The sequence below is a fragment of the Myotis nattereri genome (assembly GCF_964212035.1).
Source record: "Myotis nattereri genome assembly, chromosome: Y".
In the NCBI taxonomy this organism is placed as follows: domain Eukaryota; kingdom Metazoa; phylum Chordata; class Mammalia; order Chiroptera; family Vespertilionidae; genus Myotis; species Myotis nattereri.
The window spans coordinates 17644488-17665077 of NC_138094.1; positions in this window are offsets into that span (position 1 = coordinate 17644488).

Below are 20590 nucleotides of genomic sequence, written 5' to 3' on the forward strand. Positions count from 1 at the left end.
AGTGTATGTCCCCTGGTGGTCAGTGCATGTCATAGCTACCAGTCAGATGGCCAGACGGTCGCTTAGCCTTTTATATATATAGATGAACAAAACACAGGCAGAAGCAATATTTAAAGACATACATGTTGGTGTCAACCATATGGGCTGCATAAGCTCCTGCTGCCCAGCTGGAGTGACAGAGAACCCTTGGCCAATGTGCTAACTGGATTTGTGCAGTGCGGACCACCTGTTCCCCAGGGCCCAGCTCTGAATTTGGGAGAAGCCAGTGTCTTATTTGGCCTTCAGAATGCATTTGCTTGCCTTTCGCCACATCTACGTCTTTACCTCAGCGGTAGGAACCAAGCTGGAGTTTAGCCCATCTTTCCCAGCCACTGGCTATGGATGCTTGCATTTTGCAGCTGACTTTCCTGCAGCAGTGGGTAGTCAGGTCATTTCTGGGAGGCTTGTTGCTATCCCTGGGTGTCTGAACAGAGGTTGCAGTTATTTAGTTTTCCACCATTAAGTAATATTTGCAGAATCCTTTGTGTCAATTCCTCAGAGTTCACACAGCCTTTTCACATGTGTCTCCACCCTCCCAACACAGTCCCAGGTTCACTTCACAGTGAGCGGACTGGCCTTGGCACATGGATTCTCATGGCCAGTGATGGAGCGCCCTGCAGGCTGTGTGGCTGGTTTCAGTTGCTGCTTCCTGTGCATCCCACCGTGGGTGCTGGCAGATGCTGCAAGTGCGCACAGTGGCTGAAGCCCCAAGTGCCAAGCCTGAGCTTAACTCTCCAGCCTCACATCCAGTGAACCAACAACAAAGTGAGAAGTGGGGGGTTGGAACCTGCAGTACAGAATTCCCTTGCAGGACTGAAAGGCTGGGACTTAGGTTATAAGCCCTCCACTTCTTCATCTATAAAATATGCAGTTTGGATTAAATGATTCCTAAGATCCCTTTCAGATGTAATGTTTTTTTTTTTTTTTTTTTTTTTTTATTCTGAGGGAGAGAAACCAGGACTTGAATTCCCCTTATAAATCACACATCAGATCCCAGGGGCTATGCTATTTGAGTCATTTGCTGTCAACATTCAGGTGAACAAAGACATAAATACATGTCAGTTACACACATAATGTCTCTGAAATCCATTTACAAATATCATGAGCTCCTATCACCAAGCTCCTTTTCTGCCTGCAGCATGTGGGGAGGCAGCGGCTGTGACTTTGACAGTAACCTTTCCATGGAGCTCTGGGCTGACACCTCATACAGTCAGCCGCTTAACAGTTTGCGTTCTCTTGGGTATCACTTACACGACACTTCTTACCTAATGATTTTGTTTGTAAAAATCTAGCCAGTGGGCCCTTCACCATGCTTGGAGGCCATTAAAGATGGAATAACTAGAAATTCTCATAAGATATTTAACATTTCTACACATACAGGCATGCATATGTATGCATATGCAATTGTGTACACATACACATCACACAGATATGTGTCATAGACATTTTATGTAGTAGTAATGCATATAAGTAAATTTTCATGTACAACAAATACCTAAAGCCTACTGGGCAAATAATCCATCTCCAAGTACGATTCACCTGAGTAGCAGTTACCGGACCAGATGTATGATTTTCAGAACTTGGGGTCACATGCAATTTTGATAAAAGGGAGAACTCCTGAAGGCAATGACTTTTTCCCTTAATTTATAGAGATCATGTGATGTACTAACTATATTTAAATGCCTTTATCAAGGGGTGCCCACAATTCAAAATGGTCTCTCAATTCATAAGTTTGCTGTATGTTTCTGAGAGCCAGGATTTATACAGATACTAGAGGCCAGGTGCATAAAAATTTGTGCACAAGGGCTGTGGGGAGGTCCCTCAGCCCGGCCTGTGCCCTCTTGCAGTCTGGGACCCCTCGGGAGATAACGACCTGCTGGCTGAGGCCTGCTCCCAGGTGGCAGAGGGCAGGCCCAATCCCTAGGTGCAGCCCCTGGTCGGGTTCAGATCAGGGCTGATTGGGGAGTTGGGGCGCTGCCCCCTGTCATACACAGAGCAGGGCGATCAGGAGGTTGTGATTCCACCCTCAGTCATGCTCAGGGTAGGGCCGATTGGGGGGTTGGGGCACCATCCCCTGTCACACTCAAGGCAGGGTCGATGGGGAAGTTGCCGCGCCACCCCCTGTCACGCACAGAGCAGGGCCCATCAGAGAGTTGGGGCACCACCCTCTCTCACCCACAGAGCAGGGCCGATCAGGGGGTTGGTGTGCCGCCACTCTCACACTCAGGGCAGGGCCATGGGGAGATTATGGCTCTACCCTGTCACACACAAAGCAGGCCTCGTGGGGGGGGGGGAGGGAGGAGGGGCACCGCACCCTGTCACACACAAAGCAGGGCCGATCAGGGGTTTGGGGCACCACACCCTGTTACACACAGAGCCGCAGGGCCATCAGGGGTTTTGGGCTCTGCCTCCTGTCATGCTAATCCTGGTGCCGGGAGGCCTCACGGCTCCGCTGATCCCAGTGCTGGGAGGCATATTACCTTTTTACTATATAGGGTAGAGGTCTGGTGCATGGGTGGGTGCCGGCTGGTTTGCCCTGAAGGGTGTCCTGGATCAGGGTGGGGTTACCCACTGGGGTGCCTGGCCAGTCTGGGTGAGGAGCTGAGGGCTGTTTTCAGGCTGGGGGTGACTGAAGCTCCCAACTGCTCTCTTTTTCCTTTTTTTTTTTTTTTATTCTGGGCCAGCTTTAGCTTTAAGAGTTGGCTCCAGCTCTTAGGCCTCTGCTGCTGGAGGTTTCTGGCCTTTGCTTACAATGTTGCGATCCTGCTTGGTTTCTGGGGTTTTGTTTAGCTTCTATGTTTGTTACATAGTTGCTTAGAATTGCAGCTCAGAGGCCTGCAGCGGCAGGCGGGGAACGCTGGAGTCCTCCGTCACTGAAGCAAGCAAGCCTCATGTTAGTTTAAAGCTGCCTGGCTGCCGGCCGCCATCTTGGCTGACAGTTAATTTGCATATTGCCCTGATTAACCAATGGGAAGGGTAGCAGTCGTACGCCAATTACCATGTTTCTCTTTTATTAGATAGGATTGGTTACAGGTTCCTAGGCTGTCATAGACAGATTTTAAAAACATTTCTTTCTTTTTTTTTTTAAATCTGTTTTACTAATTAAGACATTTGTATTAAAAATATGTAGAAATTTTGGAAAGTAGAATGAAGATATTAAAAACTGACCTCACTACATTACATAATGAAATACTATGCAGCTGTGACAGAAAAGGAAATCTTACCCTTGAGATGGCATGGAGGGACCTGGAGAGTATTGTGCTAAGTGAAATAAGCCAGTCAGAGAAAGATATGTATCCTATGATCTTACTCATAGATGGAATCTAATGCACAAAATAAACTGGAGAACAGAATAGAACCAGTGGCATGGATGCATGGAACAGACTGACAGTTGTCAGATGGGAATAGGGAGGGGAGACTGGATAGAGAAGGGGAGGGAATAGCTGAAGAACATATATGCAAATCCCACTGACAAAGGAGGAGTGGGGGGTTGGAAATGGGAGACATCTGCAATAATATCAACAATTTAAAGAAATCAGCCTCAACATCCAGAGATACTACTGTGGAAGGCTGATGTGGATCTACTTCAAAAGTTCTTTTTGTTGTTATCGTTAATCCTCACGTGAGGATATTTTTCCATTGATTTTTAGAGAGAGTGGAAGGGATTGGGAGAGACAGAGAGAGAAAAAAAAAACAAAAAAAAAAAAAACATCGAAGTGAGAAGACACATCAACTGGTTGCCTCCCACACACGGCTCAACTGAGGCTGGGATCGAACCTGCATCCAAGGTATGAGCCCTCGACCAGAATCAAATCAGTAGCCTCTTGGTTCATAGGTTGATACTCAATCATTGAGCCATACCAGCAGGGCAAACCACTTATTATTAGACTAGGGTCCCAGTGCATGAATATGTGCACCTTGAAAGGAACTGTGGGCCACAAGTCTGAGTTTACAGTAGCCACAGGGGCAGGTCTCCACCCACCCTCTGCACCCCCACCCAGCCCCTCCCACCACAGGCTCACTCCTCCTTGCCCCATCTGCCGGTATGGTACCATTCCCCTGCCACTGCTCCCATGCTCTGATGGCGCCTGCCCCACTCACACTGGCTAACAGCTCAGAGTAATTGGTGCCAGTGCTAGCAGTGGGTGCAAGCGGAGCCAGCACCATAAGCAGGTGCAAGTGGTGGCTGCTGCCCTGACCGCCCCTCAGGAGCAGGGGGAGGTGAAGAAGCCCTCAGGGGCAATCAGGGCCGGCAGCCACTGCTTACACCCGCTGATGATGCTGAGTGATTGGGACCAGAGCCAGGCAGGGCACCAGCAGCAGGTGCGAGTGGGGCTGGAGCTGGCCGTGGGTGTAAGTGGAGGCTCCAGCGCGGGAAGCGGGTGCAAGCAGGGCCAGCACCAGCAGCAGGTGCGAGCACTAGGCAGCGCACAGGAGCAAAGCATTTTCAGTAACCACCAGAGGCTCGCCCCAGTGACAGCGACCAGCACCCCACCTTGGTCAGGTGCCCTGGCTCACCTGCTCCACCATCCCACTGCTGCCAATGCCTGCCATGTTCTGCACACGCCCCCTTGTGGTTAGCACACATCATAGCGACCAGTTGTTCCTGTTCCGCTGTCCGGTCTATTTGCAGATTAGCCTTTTATTATATAGGATGGACATTGTTTTGGGGAAAAAATGAGTTACTTCCAATTGCCTTTAATGGATAGATAAAGCTAATTGAATCTATGGTTGGGTATGGTTCTGCAGTCATGACAGTGTGGTGCTAAATTGGAAGAAGGGATGTGGGAGTAGCGATGGGCTGTTAGACGAGTCACTGCCAGACCTTCAGGTCCAGCACACGGACCTTTGGAGGGCCTTTGATTCTTTGGTGGCCCCTGTGTTTCAATTAGCATGGAATCAGAAGAACTACATTCTCAGTGGCCAGTCTCGGGTGACGTCAGTTTATTATCTCACTGGATACGGACCTGTTTGTGTTGTTCGGTACCATGGACCCTGCAAAGTCACACCAGGCACAGATAAGCTCCCTCGAAGGCACTTACCTTGTTATTAGGTAAAACACTGTATAGCTAATGGCATAGGTTAGGCGCTTCAACAACAAACATGTATCTCTCACTTGTGAAGTTTGGAAGTCCAAGATCAAGGACCCATTTCCTGGATAGCAGAGGGCCAATTTGTTGCCATGTCCTCACATGGTGGGGAACAGAGAGAGGGAGAACACTCTGTGGGGTCTATTTTTTTTTAAATCCTTACTGGAGGATATTTTTTCCATTGATTTTTAGACAGAATGAAAGGGAGGGAGGAGGGGGAGAGAGAAACATCGATTTGAGAAAGATACATCGATTGGCTGCCTTCCTCGTGTGCCCCAACTGGGACCAGGGATTGAGCCTGCAACCCAGGTACGTGTTCTTGATGGGGAAATTGAACCAGAGACCCTTCTGTTCGTGGGACAGCACTCTAACCACTGAGAAAAACTGGCCAGGGCTGTGGGCTCTCTTTTATAAGAGCCCTAATCCCATTCATGAGGGCTCCACCCTCATGACCCAATGATCTCCCAAAGACCTCACTCCTGATACCATCACATTAGGAGATGGGGGCAGGTAGGATTTAACATATAAATTTGAGGGATACAAAAATATTCATTCCAGAACATAATGTATATATGTGACTGTGATGTTGGCATATCAGAAGGCCCAAGGGAATCAGCTTGCTAGCCTTCTTCACTTCCTCTTCTCTCCCCTTCCTTCCTGTCCCCAAACTGCACTTAACTCACCTGTTCTATTTTTATTTAATGACCTGGTCCCTCAGTGACCCCTATTCTGCACCGTACATTTTGGCTAAAGGCCTTCCTTTCCATCCATGCCTTGCAGTTCCCATATCTCAGATTTGATTCACATTCCAGAATCCATCACATGGACACCATTCCTGTTCTTAAACATCTTGGATCTTTTCTTTTCCTGGACCTTTTGACAGAGGAGAAACCTTTCCTCTCCCACACCCCCATAAACAAACTCATCAGACAGCCCACTGCACATCTGGTCTTTATGGTAAATGATACCGTGTGGTGGGGCATGGGGAGGAATCAAGGTGAAAATCTTAGGTCATGTGAATACCTGCTAGATCCATAGCTACATGCCTAGAAACTCAAACACACATTTTTACAAAGCTGAAATGGCTGAGAAGAGGAGCTGTAGATGTCGGGGACAAGAATGAAGGAGAAGCCAAATTTATATATTGCTGTGACCTGTGCCTCAGTTTTTATCAACAATAGATCAGACATAATAAAAACCGCAAAACTTGGATGCCCCTAAAACCATGCCTGAGGTCAATGAAATGTCTGTCATAAAAAAATTCATACTTGTCACAGTGACTCAGAAGTAACTGTTCCTTCTAACTGTAAGGATTTTAAATGACAGTTTGTGTAGTTCACTCTGCTTCACACATGGACAGTCAGAGAGACCATTGCATCCACTGGTGGCTAAAAAGAGGAAAGTTATAAAATCATAGCTTTTAAAACACTAATTAGATACTTATCCTCCCTGCCCTTCATGTATAAAAAGTCTTTTCTTATTCCTTAGCATTCTCTTCAGAGCCTTTAGACTCCTGTCAAAATGTGTAATTACTTATTTGTATTTTCACAGATTTAACCTCTGCCTTGCCTTCTAGACCAAGAGGGTCAGCTATAGCCCTAGGGCCAAATCCCCTGGGCCCAGAGTTCAAGAAGCCTTTCTGGGTTTAGGAGTAAGATCAGCCCCTCTGGGCCTGGTACCAAGGGGTGCTTAATCTCACCATTTTTTTAGGTGATGATCATCCAGTTTCCAAGGGACATGCCAAGCCAAATAAAAATTCAGGGGTAATATTTTTTCTTATTTTTCTTTAAATCCCACTCAAGGATATATTTGTTTGTTTGTTTGATTTTAGAGAGAGAAAGAAACATCTATTCGTTGCTTGCCATATGCACTCTAACCGGGGATTAAACCCACAACCTAGGTGTGTGCCCTCACTGGGAATAAAGCTCTCAACCTTTTGGTTTATGGGACAGTGCTCCAACCAACTGAGCCATCCAACCAGGGCAGGAGTAGCTTTTAATATTCACATCCAGGTAGGTAAATATGCAGGAGATAATGAATCTGGCTTGCCATTCAGATTACCTGGAATAGATTTTCTCACTGTCCATACCTCTGTACAGGCCTGGCTTCTGATGGAGTACATTTGATAGAAATGTTCTTGCGTAAAAAGCTTTAATACTGCCCTGGCTAGTGTTGCTAAGTATTTAGAGCATCAGCCCATGCAGTGAAGGGTCATGGGTTCGATTCCTGATTAAGGGCACATACTTGGGTTGTGGATTTGATCCCCAACCTGGGTCCCAGCCAGTGCAGGAGGTAACCAGGTTATGTTGTTCTCTTACTTTGATATTTATTCCTCCCTCCTTCCTTCCCTCCCATTTTCTCCAAAAAAAAAAAAAAGCAAAGGAAAAAATATCCTCAGGGGAGGATTAACACTAAAAAAATGCTTAAATATAAAATTAGAAATGATGCCCCCATCAGGGAAGGGGTTATTCTGGGTGGGAAAGAGGCAAATGGGGAAGCAAACCTATTAATAAATACCTGTGTATCTGCAACATTGTATTTCTTTTTACAAATACTGGATATAAATTTGGAAAGGGTAACCTCTTGTGCATGGGAGAGTGGAAAAGCAGCTGATATTTGTTAAATTTTTCTGTCTGGGTTAGGATATTTTTTAAGTGTAACTCTTCACCTCTCCATACAACTCTGAAAGTTGCTTAATAGTTTTTGAAACAGGAGCAGCAGTAGGGTGCGAGGGTAGAGGGAACTTTGCCTTTGTTGTATCTCTGTCGGAGGTTTGCCTGCCTCAAGTGTTTTCTGCTCAGGTGTTGGTTGGCCAGTGCAGAGGGTGCTGGCCTGAGGGAGTGTGCAGCAGGCCAAGGGATTCAGGCACCCATCTGAGGAATGGCACCAATCCCCTAGGACTTGGGGGTCACCTGCAACATACCTGAAGATATTCCTTGGTCCAGTGGCTTCCCAGGACAGATCCTGTCCTGACAGGTCACCTCGTCACACTTGCAGGACACACTACACTACCATCTATGGAGGGGACTGAGCAACATCATTGGCCAGTCCCTTTTCTCCCCCCTCAACCCCCCTCCCTCCCCCGAAATCTTCATTCAATCTGTTCACCTGTTCTAAAAAATTATCACATTGTATCAGGCTCTGCACTGCACTTTGGGCATAACTACAGTTTCAGGAAAGCAACTGAGAAAGAACCCAGAAGAAAACTGCTAACAGATGACCAGAAAATATCTTCAGTTCATCACTGCCTCTATGATTCTGTTCTGATAAACTAACTTGGGACAGAAACGGGTCTGGAGCTTTGACTGTCAGAAGGATTTGTTTGATTTTTGTCCAAAAAATACTCCCAGTGTCACAGCTTGGGTCTAAGGATGAGATCTCCAACCAAAGAAACAGAGGCCAGGACTAGATTCCAGAATGTGTTCTGAAGCTGAGAAGCTGCCTACTTGAGGGCCCTCTAGCTTCCAATCTCCATCTCTGCGTGTTTCCTGTCATTGGCTCCTTGTCCTCAAGAAACCCATGCCTGTTCGGTCTTGGACCTTCTGTGAGCAGAACCTCTCTTTTAATCTACCCCACCCCTCTTAAGCATGAATGACTTATCTGTCTCTGTTGGAGATACCTCTTATGGATACGTGAGAGGTGTTACTGGATAGGACAGCCTCCCTGACTCAGTGGGAGAGGCTATCCCCAACCTCCATCCTTGTCTTCTCATATAAGTGAAATTTACATAGGAGACCCTGAAGTCAATCTTAGCAATTAAAGCATGCACTTTTATTGAAGAAAGCAAAACAAGTTAAGCAAACTATACATCTGGCTCATGAAGCACAGATGGGCTCTCAGCTAGTCTGAAGAGTAGTTGGGTAGGGGTCTGAGGCATTATAGATTTGCCTGATTATAGGCTTCAGAATTCCTCTGTTGAATATTTTGGTACAGATGAATTCTCAAGGTCCCCTTTTTCACTTTGCTGTGACCTTCCTTCCCAGAATTCATGAAAAGCACCTGGCAACTTATCTTGCCAAGCATTGAGACTGCTGGCTTCTCTGCTTAGGAAATAAACTGCCCTTTTTCTCTCTCTCCCTTTCTCTCCTCCCTTTCTGCATTCTCTCATTAGGAAGGGTTTTTAACCATTTTCTCTGGTGTCCTTGGCTGGGGAAGATAATGGTTTGTTAGCTATAAACTGGCTGCAAATTGCCCACACTGTTTGGCCTTGTTTTAACTTTCCTGGCTCAGTTTCCCTATTCCTCCTGCTCTGGAATTCTGTAACATATCCCACCCACCCATCTATTCCCCCCTTTACACTTCCCTACCCAAGATTTTGGGGATTGATGAGAGAGGACGATCCATTTTAGAGGCTTTAGTTTAAAAGTCCCTTTCTTTTACGAGGGGAGGAGTACCACCCTATTTAGACTAAGCAAAGCCTGCTCTCTAATAAGGGACTGGGCACCTTGGATCTATGAGAGGACATGACTTAGAGTGCGACCCAAAGGCTGCAGCTGAGGGCAGAGTGAAATAGTAAGGTTAAGGATGCCCATTTCCCCCCAGTAATCAAACAGGTTTTGAGAGAAAGAATCCCCGGTGAGTGACAAAAACAGGCCTCTTGCAGGGGAACACCCTTGGCTCCATCTTTCATAGATGGTATCCTCAGTGGGGGCCGACTGGAGCATTGAGCCCTATTAGTTCAAGGCCATTGTGTGGGTAGGTTCTGGTCCACAGGCCTTCCAGACCCAGGGACAGTCCCTCTTCCAGTGGCAAAACCTTTGACAGAGGGGGCGCAGCCCTTGAGGAAGTCCCGTCCCAGGGCACTCCCTTTTCCAGTGTCCCTCTTGGCCATAGAAATAACATTGGCCCTTTTATGTCCTTGTATTCCAGGAATTGGGTGCCTTGGAGGTGACGCATGGCTTAAAGTCGAGCCATTTGTTTCTATAGGATGGCTTTCTTGCTCTTTCTCTGGCCCATCTCAGTTGTTAAAAACACTGAAAGTTATTTCTACCAGTTGTTCAGTAGGGTCTGGGGTCCCAAAGGTTATTGGTAATTTTTTTCCTAATGCCTGAGGCTGTTGGACAAAATGTGTTGTAAAGTGTTGGGCCCTGAACAAATTAACAGTCTCCCTATTTATAACTTTCTTAGAGATAACATGCTAAGGTTTGGGTGATAATGAGCTCTGCTCCTGGTAGTTCAGAACTGTTTGGCAGGATAGTACTTGCAGTTCTGAAAACCAGTGTTTATAGTTTTGAAGCAAAGAAAGGGTTTACAGGCAGCTACTTTATGGGGGAGAGTGAGCTGAGAAAGTGGCTGCTCTGCCTTTGTGAGAGGTAGGCAGTTTGAGGGACTGTCAGGAGGTGTCCCTGGGAGTCTACCCATTCAAAGGCAAACAAAAACAGACAGTTTGAGTCCGATGTGATATAAAAGAAGGCATCTTTTAAGTCTAATACTGAAAACCATGAGTTTGAGAGGGAATTTCCCCTAAAATTGCATGTGGATTTGGTACAATAGGATGTATAGGCATTACAGCCTTGTTGATGGCTCATAGATCTTAGACTCATCTATATGTTCCGTCCTTTTTTATGATGGGTAAGATAGGGGTGTCATAGGGGGAATCACAGGGAGCTAGCAGTCTGTGACCAAGGAATGTAGGCCTTCCCTTGCTTTTAGATTTCTAGTATATTGCCACTTGTTTGAAATTTATTTGAGTCCTATAAGAAATAAAGTGAGCCCCCAAATCAGGGGTCCTGGCAGAGAACAAAGTACTCGGGAGCCAGGCAGCAAGGCGAATATCTTTCCTCCTGCAGAAGGCTGTTCACACATGGTCTGGGAGCACCCGCACACTGAGCAGGTGGTCCACGTGGCTTTTTCATCCTGATGCTGGTGACCTGTCCTCACTCTTGATTGGAGTTCAAGCGCACAGTCTTTCACAATTGGCTAATCCAAGGGGAAGGTTTTGCCTTTGCAGTTCAAGATGGTGGCTCCCAAGGGGGCTGCAAGTCATGTGGCCAACATGGCGGCTGTCTAAATTGTTTTTTGATAGGAAAGATTACTTGTCTATTCTCACATCTCCCATCCGGGTGGCTCTTGCAGCATGTCCTGTCCAAGGCGCTCTGCAGATAGAGCTCCTCTTGGATAAGCGGTAGATAGTGGACCTAGATAGCCAAGGCACTGAAACCTGAGCAGTATATGGCAGCACCTTTCACTCTCCCATTTCTTGGAGGTGCTGGGTACTTATGAAATAGCAGTGGCCGGCACTTCGAGGGGGTCAGTGGCTGCTAGAGTGGAAGAGTTTTAGAAGGAGGAGAAAACCTCCCAGTTCCCTCGCGGCTTTGACATGAAAGGCTGGGCAGGCATTTGCGTTTCATCATGAGTTAGGACACGTTTGCCTGTCAACAAGCACCCCCACTGTCTGAGCAGGCACAAAACCTTAAGTGAAGGGGGACATTGGAGTCACAGGGTCTTCCCTCCTCGCTGACCATCAGAGCCAGAGTCGCCCCTCAGACGGCATTGTTGCGTGGACAGTACCACTGCTATTCTGAATTTTGTCCACACAGCTGCTTGGCTGTGTGTTGTTTTCTAAAACACTCACTGCCGTGTTCAGGTTATTTTGATAACTTCCAGTTTGTCTTGGTGTGTACCTACTACCCATTTTTTAAAAAACCTGACTTCCCACACCGGGTTAATGCTGTCTAAACTCTTACACTCGGCTGTTTTCTTAGCTTGTTTCTAAGCGGAGGTGGTGCCCGCCTCCTGGGAACAGAGGACGTACCTGTCCTCTCTCAGGTCCCAGTCGGGTCCTGTCCTCTGCCAGATGAGAGGAATTCGTTTCTGGCTGGGAGCAGGGTCCTGACCTTGGACTTGCCATAGTGCAGGGTGGGGACTGCAGCCCCGGCTGGCGGAGGCAAGGAATTAGGTGTGCTATGTGGGTTCTGTTCTGAAGCATCCACTGAACCTGGAGGGACCTTTCTCCTGAGGACATAGCAAGAGGGACATGGACAGGTCACTTGCCACTTAGTACCCAAGATAGGGTTGGAACATATGTAATTCCCAGGCTCAGTAGCATGTCCTGGGGTGCAGTTCATCCCTCAGCCACAAGGGGCGCTGGTTGACAGGGAAACGTGTCCTATGAGGTGTGCTGGTTAATAGGTTGCAGGTCTGATGGGCACTGGTCTCCACTTGCTGGTTCCCGGTTTGCTGCCCTGGCCAGGGTCTCCTTTAACAGCGCAGAGCTGGTATCTTCATTGGAAAGCTCTTGCCTTCCTGGGAGAGTCAGCCCCAAGCTCATTTTATTGCTGTGTTGGGTCGCAAGAGGCAGTGTTTTGGCAAAGGTGTGGCTGGCTGGTTTGTTGCAGATGTAATAGTTATGTCACGAGCTTTGCCTACAGCACAAATGAACATGTGTGAAGCATGTATACATGTTTTTCAGGCATGTTTATGTGTGTATGTCTATGAACATGAATACATGTGTATATTCATGGGAAGACAGAAATGGGTTATGGATATAGAAATGGCTAAGAATTTGAAAAGATCAGTTAATTGTTGCAGCTTCCAAAAGCAAGTCATTCTTTTCTTGTTTTTGTTGTTGTTATTAATCCTCACCTGAGGATATATTTCCACTGATTTTTAGACAGAGTGGAAGAGAGAGAGAAAGACAGAGAAACATCAATGGGAGAGAAACACATTGATTGGTCGCCTCCTGCATGAGCCTTGACCAGGGCAGAAGAGCCTACAACCAAGGTAGGTGCTCTTGACCAGAATCAAATCCAGGACCCTTCAGTCCGCAGGCTATTGCTCTATCTACTGAGCCAAACTGGCTAGGGCATTCTTTTCATTTTTCCCCCAATATGCTATTGATTTTAAAGGCTTCATTAATAAGTAAACTTGCAGCCCATCTTAGAAAGTTCTCTTTCTTTGTATGTGGTGATTTCCTGGATGAAATAAGCCACCTAAAAATACAGTTGCAACATGAAATAAATCTTTCCAAATAAAGCAGTGTATGAGAATTTTCATTGTTTTCTAAAATGTTTGTGTAAATTTTGATTTTTGCTCCCAAATACAGCTTGTGTGGACATGTATGTGAATCTGCATCTCACAACCTATTGTGCGATGTGCCCACATGTGGCCTAACGGTGCCTTGTGTGTGTTTGGACTCAAGACCTGGCCTTAGGAATTGTGATGGGCACGGGCGTGGGAAAATGCCTGTGGGTTTAATTCCTTACAGCGATTCGAGGGGATTAGCAAGATCTGGGTCTAGCCCCCTTGGGGAAGAAGATGTTCATTGAAATCAGTTGCTCATTGTTACTCGTTCTTCCTCTAGACAAGCAGATGCCCAGTGTCCAGAAGATGGCCCAGGAGCACATCGGGGCCTGCGGTACCCGGTCCAGGTGGCTGAGCCAGGCTGTGCCCAGGAAGCCCCAGAGGTGCCTCAGGAGGTGCATGGCAGGGCGGGGACCCCACCCTGTGATTACAGCTACTCTGAGGACCACCCACCCGTTGCCCCACTGCTGCAGCCAGGCGCAGGGTCACAGGCGTCCAGAGGCCTCTGGGCCCTGCACACCGGGGGGCAGGACCCTCGGCCTGTGAGTGCCACGCTGCTCGCCAAAAGACCTGCCCCTCAGAGGCTGCCACTGCCGAAGTGGGAGCCCAGGCTTTGCAGGGGACCAGCCAGTGCCACCCCCGCAGGCACCCGTGCGGGCAATCACCTTGCTGTGCCCAGCAGGCCCTTTCCCCCACGGCCATCTCCAGCACACAGCCCCTGTGCCTTGGCAGAGAAGCCGAGGGGTGCCCAGCCCGCAGCCGGCCCCAAGGCTCCCAGGGAGCAGGACAGGCAGCATGTAGGTGAGCACCCAGCTGTCCTGAAGCTCTGCTGCCTTCCAAGTTCCGGCCCCTGCAGACATCTGCCATGGAGACCTCGCGCTCCCCTTCTCCTCAGTTCACCCCCCAGAAGCTGACGGACAAGCCCCCCCCTGCTCATCCAGGACGACAGCTCAATAAGGTAGGGCCCTGGCAAGGTGGCCTCTGCATTCTTCCCCCTTCATGGGCTCCCTTCTTCGCGTGAGGTTTTTCTCGCCCTCCTGAGCCGGGCTCAGCCTCCCTGCACAGTGTGCTCTCTGGTGAAACCCGAACTGGCGAGCAGGAATTCTTCCCGGTGTCTCATGAATCAAAGAATGACGCTGCGGACAAGAGGCATTCAAACAAGGCAGGAATTTATTGCAAAGAAACACAGGCTCCCCGCTTGGTTGTCCACCAGGTTGCACCTCCTCCACGTCCCCTCTCCTTGCACCCTAAGCCTGCTCTTTGTCTTATCTGTAACCTCGGTGATTAGTTGCTGGCCTTTTTGCAACATTATTTGTTCTCTTTCACTTCCAAGAAAAAACATCCTGTTCCCTGCAAAACACATTCTTTGTTTCAGCTATAGCTCCAACATTCCTCCTTCTTCCATCCCTCACCCCAACTACCTAATTGTACTTAACTCCTTTCACTGGTGCCCTGTTCCACTCCTGACTTTGGACTTTCCCTTGGTCTGGGAATAGCACAGAGGGAACCAGAGTTCCATGGTCCCTCCCTAATTTATTGGGGAGCTAGACCACCCCTAGTCACCTTTATCCAAGTCCCAAACCTTTATATGTGCATTACCTACGGAAAAGGGCTGTGTTTATTTCTAAACACTTTCTGATAGTAAAGATAACCCAGTGTAATCCTGACATAAGGCCTTTGGATTGGTGGGTTTCATAATATGCACTATGTCCATACTCCTTTTTGTCTAGAACTTTTTTTTTTGTTTTTGTTTTTGTTAATCCTCACCCCAAGACATTTTTCCCATTAATATTTAAAGAGAGTGGGAGGACAGGAGTGGGAGAGAAAGAGAAGAAACATCATGTATCCTGACCAGGGTGGGGGATCGAACCTGCAACCCAAGTACATGCCATTGACTGGGAATCGAAACAGAAACCCTTGAAGCAAGGGCCGGCACTTTGACCATTGAGAAACACTGGCCAGGTCTGAGTAGATCTTTTTATGTGTAAAGGTAAGTGGGCATACGCCTTGTGTGAAAGCAGAAGAAAACCTGGTTCCATTCCCTGCTGTTGTCAGAATTTCAGGCATGAAGGTGGAGGCACTGGCAATTCTGGGCAGACTGGGACTGGCTGGTCAAGAGCCCTGACCCACGGCTTCGGCCCTTCCTGTGTACATGCCTTTGAGGGACTGAGAACAGAAAGGAGAGAGTTTCCATCTCCTCCTCAGCCAGGGGACTGCGCTTGGACCACGGGAGATTTGGCAATGTCTGAATACATGTCAGGCGCTACAGCTGGTGAGAGGGGTGTTCCTGGCATCTAAGGGTAGGGCCAGGGATGCTGCTACATGCCCTACAGGACAGTCACCCCCACACGGTTCACCACCACATGTGGCTATGTGAAGGTCAGTAGAAGGCTAAGTGAAGTGTGTTCCTTGCTGTACCATGAGGCGAGCAGATACCACAGCGGTCAGCAAAGGGGCAGGCTGTTTCCATCCTCCAGAAAGTTCCCACAGGCTCGCTGCTCTCATGGTTTGGAGCTACTTTTCTTTTTCTTTTTTAAACTGGAGGTCTGGTGCACAAAAACATGTGCACTCGGGGTGGGGGGGGGTCCCTCAGCCTGGCCTATGCCCTCTTGCAGTCTGGGACCCCTCAGAGGATGTCCACCTGCTGGCTTAGGCCCACTCCCCAGAGGATCAGGCCTAAGCTGGCAGTCAGACATCGTGCTGGCAACCCGGGAGCCCTAAGGGGATGTCCACTTGCCAGTGGGGAGCAGGCCTAAACTGCAGTTGGACATCCTTAGCACTGTTGAGGAGTTGGGAGAGGCTCCCACCACCACCACTGTACTGGCAGCCATCAGCCTGGCTTGTGGCTGAACAGAGCTCCCCCTGTGGGAGTGCACTGACCACCAGGGGGCAGCTCCTGCATTGAGCTTCTGACCTTTGGTGGTCAGTGTGTGTCATAGTGACCAGTCATTCTCGGTCGTTCTGCTGTTAGGGTCAGTTTGCATATTACCCTTTTATTATATAGGATAAAGGCCTAGTGCATGGGTGGGGGCCAGCTGGTGTGCCCTAAAGGGTGTCCCGAATCAGTGTGGGGGTCCTGCTGGGGTGCCTGGCCAACCTGGCCAATCCGATTTGGTTGGCCTTGATTTTTTGGACGGATGAGAACTATCACCTTGAACATCAAATGTGAGAGTCTCCTGAGTGAGTCATGGAGTATCCCAGGGTCAGAACAGCATTTCTTTTTTATTCTGGGATGCCAGGGCCAGCCTGACAGGGTTGAGCCGGGCTGAGGAAGGGAGGTGGGAATTGAGAAAAGAAAGAAAGACAGGAAAGCGGGGTCAGGAGGACCCCAGTTCTCTTGATGAACTGAAGTGAGTTTATTAGCTATACAATCCTATTTATACACAACACACTGAACCGGAGGTCTGTCAAGAGGAATGTATTCTTTGTTCCTCTTAATCTCTAAGGGAGAGATACAGCAGAAGGACAAGTTCTCAGTACAGCATATCTCAGTAAATAGTTATAGACTTCTTGGCAAGCTATGAAAGGCTGTCTCATTCTACAAATGTTACTCCCATTCTACTGATAATCGCCATCCAAACAAGTCTGGGAAAACTGTGTGGGTAAGGGTCCCAGCCTTGCTAGCCCCTTCAGGTACAAGGACCTTGCCAGCTTACATCTGGCCCCCAACAGATCCCCCTTCTTTGTTTTTAAGGCGAAGTTCATGTTTCAGTGTCCAACAGTTTTTTACGTGTACATGTCAGCAGTAATATTTCAGTTCTGGATGATGGACAAATGGTGGCAATGTAGGTCCAACCCTCTATGGTGTGGTCCTGGGCAACCTGCAGTGATGCACAGCTGCTGACTGCTAGCATGATAACGCGTCTTCACAATGTTTATTTCTGGACTGCTTCTCTTCTCGTCGTCTCATGAGGCCACTGCTATTCTGTGGCTGGAGCAGTCCTGCTAATTCCTCTCTGTTGCAGGAATCCACATGGTCTTGGAGTTGTTTTCTGAAAATATACAAACGTATTCTCGACCAAAGGTTAATAAAAGAATCATATCTATAATTTATACTTGGGATTCTCTTAATTTTTGTCCAAACGATTTTCCTTTGGCTTATTTTGACACCATGTATGTTTTTCATGGGTGTCTTGCTATTAGCATTATACATGAAAAAATTAATTTTCGAGTAAAAATATTAAAGTAATTAAGGCATTTACTTAAAAGGTTATTATTCCACTATCCCCCCTTTTTTATTTTTTAATATTAGGAGGTTTTTAGAAATTTTTTAGTGTAGTCTTGATAACTTTTAATTTTAATTTTTTGTATAAAAATATGACTGCTTTAGTTTTATAGTATGTTAAGCAATTTTACTATGGAATGAAAATTTTGGTTAATACTTCTTGAATAATTACCTATATTAGTTAGTAAAATTCAATAAATCTAAAAACTTGATTACTATATTACTGTTAGATTTAGTACTCCAAACAACAATATTAGTTTACACTGTAAATATTAATGAAAAGGACTAGTTTGCATCCCTGAGAAGTCCCCGAGCATTCCTGGTGTTAAGCTGGATTTATATATAGGGTAGCTGCTGTTAGCCAAGTCTCTGCTTTCTGGGTATTGATCTTGGCTGGGCTAAGTCTCTTTCTTTTATCTGCGTCCCAATCTGAGCTGAGCATGGGAAGCGCAGCAGCCATGGGGGCAGGAGACCTCCCTCAGAAGGGGCGAGTGTTCAAGCCCCTGCATAGTTGGGGGGGTGAGGATCTCTGCCCCACCTCTGTTGACCCCTAAGTTCTCCCCTGAGGCCCCCTGCGACTGTGCCTGTCTTAGGTCTCCCCTCCCTGAGGGGTCTTACCCGTCATTGACTAACCAGCCATCCTCAGGGGCCAAGCAGGGTGATGTGAGGTTTAGTTTTGTCTCCTTGATAGTGTATGCCCCTGTGGCCTCCATGCCCAGTAACTGCCTTGGGATCCCCTTGCCTGCTGGCGGGGCCCCAGCATTGATCATGGGGAACCCAGGTTTGTTCTCCAGAGAGGGCCCAGCTTATGCTATTGGGCAAGAGACAGATCTATGGTACCAGCCACCATGAGGCTTCAACCTCAGTATGAACAGAGAGCTTAGGTAACAGCTGTGGACAATTGGAAGAGAGACCCCCTTTGGTAAAAAGGGTCAAGAGAGGTCAATATAGAATGCTTAAGTGCCTTCCCAGGGGGCCTTCCACACAGTGGAAGGGATAAAATCCTTTTATGTTCTTATTAAATTCCTGTGAAACAATTAGTTTGTAAGCTTGTTTGGAATAAATGTTAATATGCTGTTGTAAAATCTTAAAAATTATTAATGAGCTTTTGTTATTTTAAATTATATCTTAAAATTCTACTGCTGTATTTTAAGAAATATTAAATAAGATAACTTGTTTTGCCCTTTCTTAGAGGCAAAAACTTAAAATATATATTTATTAATATTTATCTGATAAAGCTTTCTATGTGATTTCAAGTATATTAAATTGGCTTTGAAAACATTTCAGGGCCCATGAAATGTCCTAAAGTCATTCCTTGATTATAGTTTTGAAATCTAACTTGAAAAACTATTAAATATATATGTGTATATATAATTTAAAGATTATATACCTTTTATAATTATTAAGAGATATTAATTAAATTAAAACTGATCTTTGTATTTAAAAATTTTGGTTGGGATTATAGAATTTATCCTCTTTTTTCAATTAGATAAATGTTGAAATTTTATTATAATTATATGATTTCTCCCAATTTATTTAACCAGAACTTTAAACTCTTAGCTGGCAAGTTAAATATTTATTATTTCTTAATCAGTAATATTTTTAAGAATAAACTTCAAAAATATATGACATAATCAAATAGATTTAATTCTGTCCTCTAGATTTTTCGTGAGGAACATTTAGATTAATATTTTAGCATTTTGTTATTTCAGAATATCTAATTTAATTTAGTAAACTCCTAAGCCTTGGGGTGCCATTCACTGAAAACAGGTAACCATTAAAATGCAAATTAGTTATATTCTTTCTACCAAGGATGGGAAACTGGGAAGCAAGCCTCTCTTTAAAAGTTGTCACTGGCAGGAAATTTTTGGCCTACCTGCTCTGTTTCTAATAGAGCCCTTCCTCTATTAGAAATTGCTTTGGGAAGCCAGCCTTAATTAAAGGGCGTAGCCGTCTTTTACCTGGGCTACTTAGATTTTATAATTAATATATATCAATAATGCTTGAGATGTAAATCCAATTTATTATTTTAAGGCGTATTCTTTAGCAAATTTTTGTAACAGAGATAATTTTACTGAATTTCTTTTTCGGCCTTGAAATTAACTTTTGTTATTCTTAATTAGTATTTAAAAACTGTTCTTTATCATGGAAATGCCAATCCTGCTGCTAGAATCTAGCCAGCATCTTTTTTCCTTTGGGTTAAATTTTACCATCTTTCTTAGGAAATAATCAGTCTTGGGTTTTATTTTGTATATTTGTAAAGAGATTTTAGCTTGAAACTCTATCTAAATGTCCAAAATCGGACAATGTGCGCCTTAGTTCCAAGCCAGTTTTCTCTTTACACGTGTACAGAAATCCCAGACGTATTTTTAAAGTTCAGATCTGGTGGCATTTGCTATAGCTGTATCAAAATGGAAGGAAATCAACATTTCTTCTCTATGTGGGAGGTTTTAAATCTAATGATATTTTGTTTATTTCAGTAGGCAAGGGCAGCACCCAGGGCAGACAGAATGTCTTATTCCTATGGATCCAAGGTTCAGCCCGGCACTCCCGGGGGTTGCTCGGAATAGCTCTTGTATCTATTTTGCTCTCTGGGGCAGACTGGGTGCTGTGTAGCCTGCTGGCCTTGAGACGACACAGGGACAGGAGGGTAAATAGACAATGCCCCTGTTATTTGCCGTGGCTGGGCTGGCCCCTTTTGGTAGTTTCCTGACTGGTGTTGAGGCAAAGAATTTCCCTGGATATCTGTCTTAGATTTACACTCATTTGCCCAATGTTTTCCTTTTTTACATTTAGGGCATAGTCCAGGTTGCTTGGGACCTCTGCCATTTCCTTTATTAACCCCTTTATTAGAAGGACACTGTTTTGCTATGTGTCCTGTTCCTCCACAAGTGTAACACTTGTGTGTTTGACTTTTCCCTGTGCTAAATTGTTGCTGAAGAATTCCTTCAATGGTGGTTCCCTTTAATGCAGCCGCAATGGCAACTCCTTGTATATATGAGGGACCAATATCTGCGCAAATGCGGATATAATCTGAGAGAGTCCCCTGTCTTTGATAGGGCCGCAGTGCAGCTTGGCAGGCAGTGTTGGCGTTTTCATATGCCAACTGTTTAACTATTAACATGCCAGCCTCTCCATCCACCACTACTCGGCCAACAGCCTGTAATAGCCGAGAGACAAAATCCTGGTACTTTTCATCTGGCCCTTGAATAAT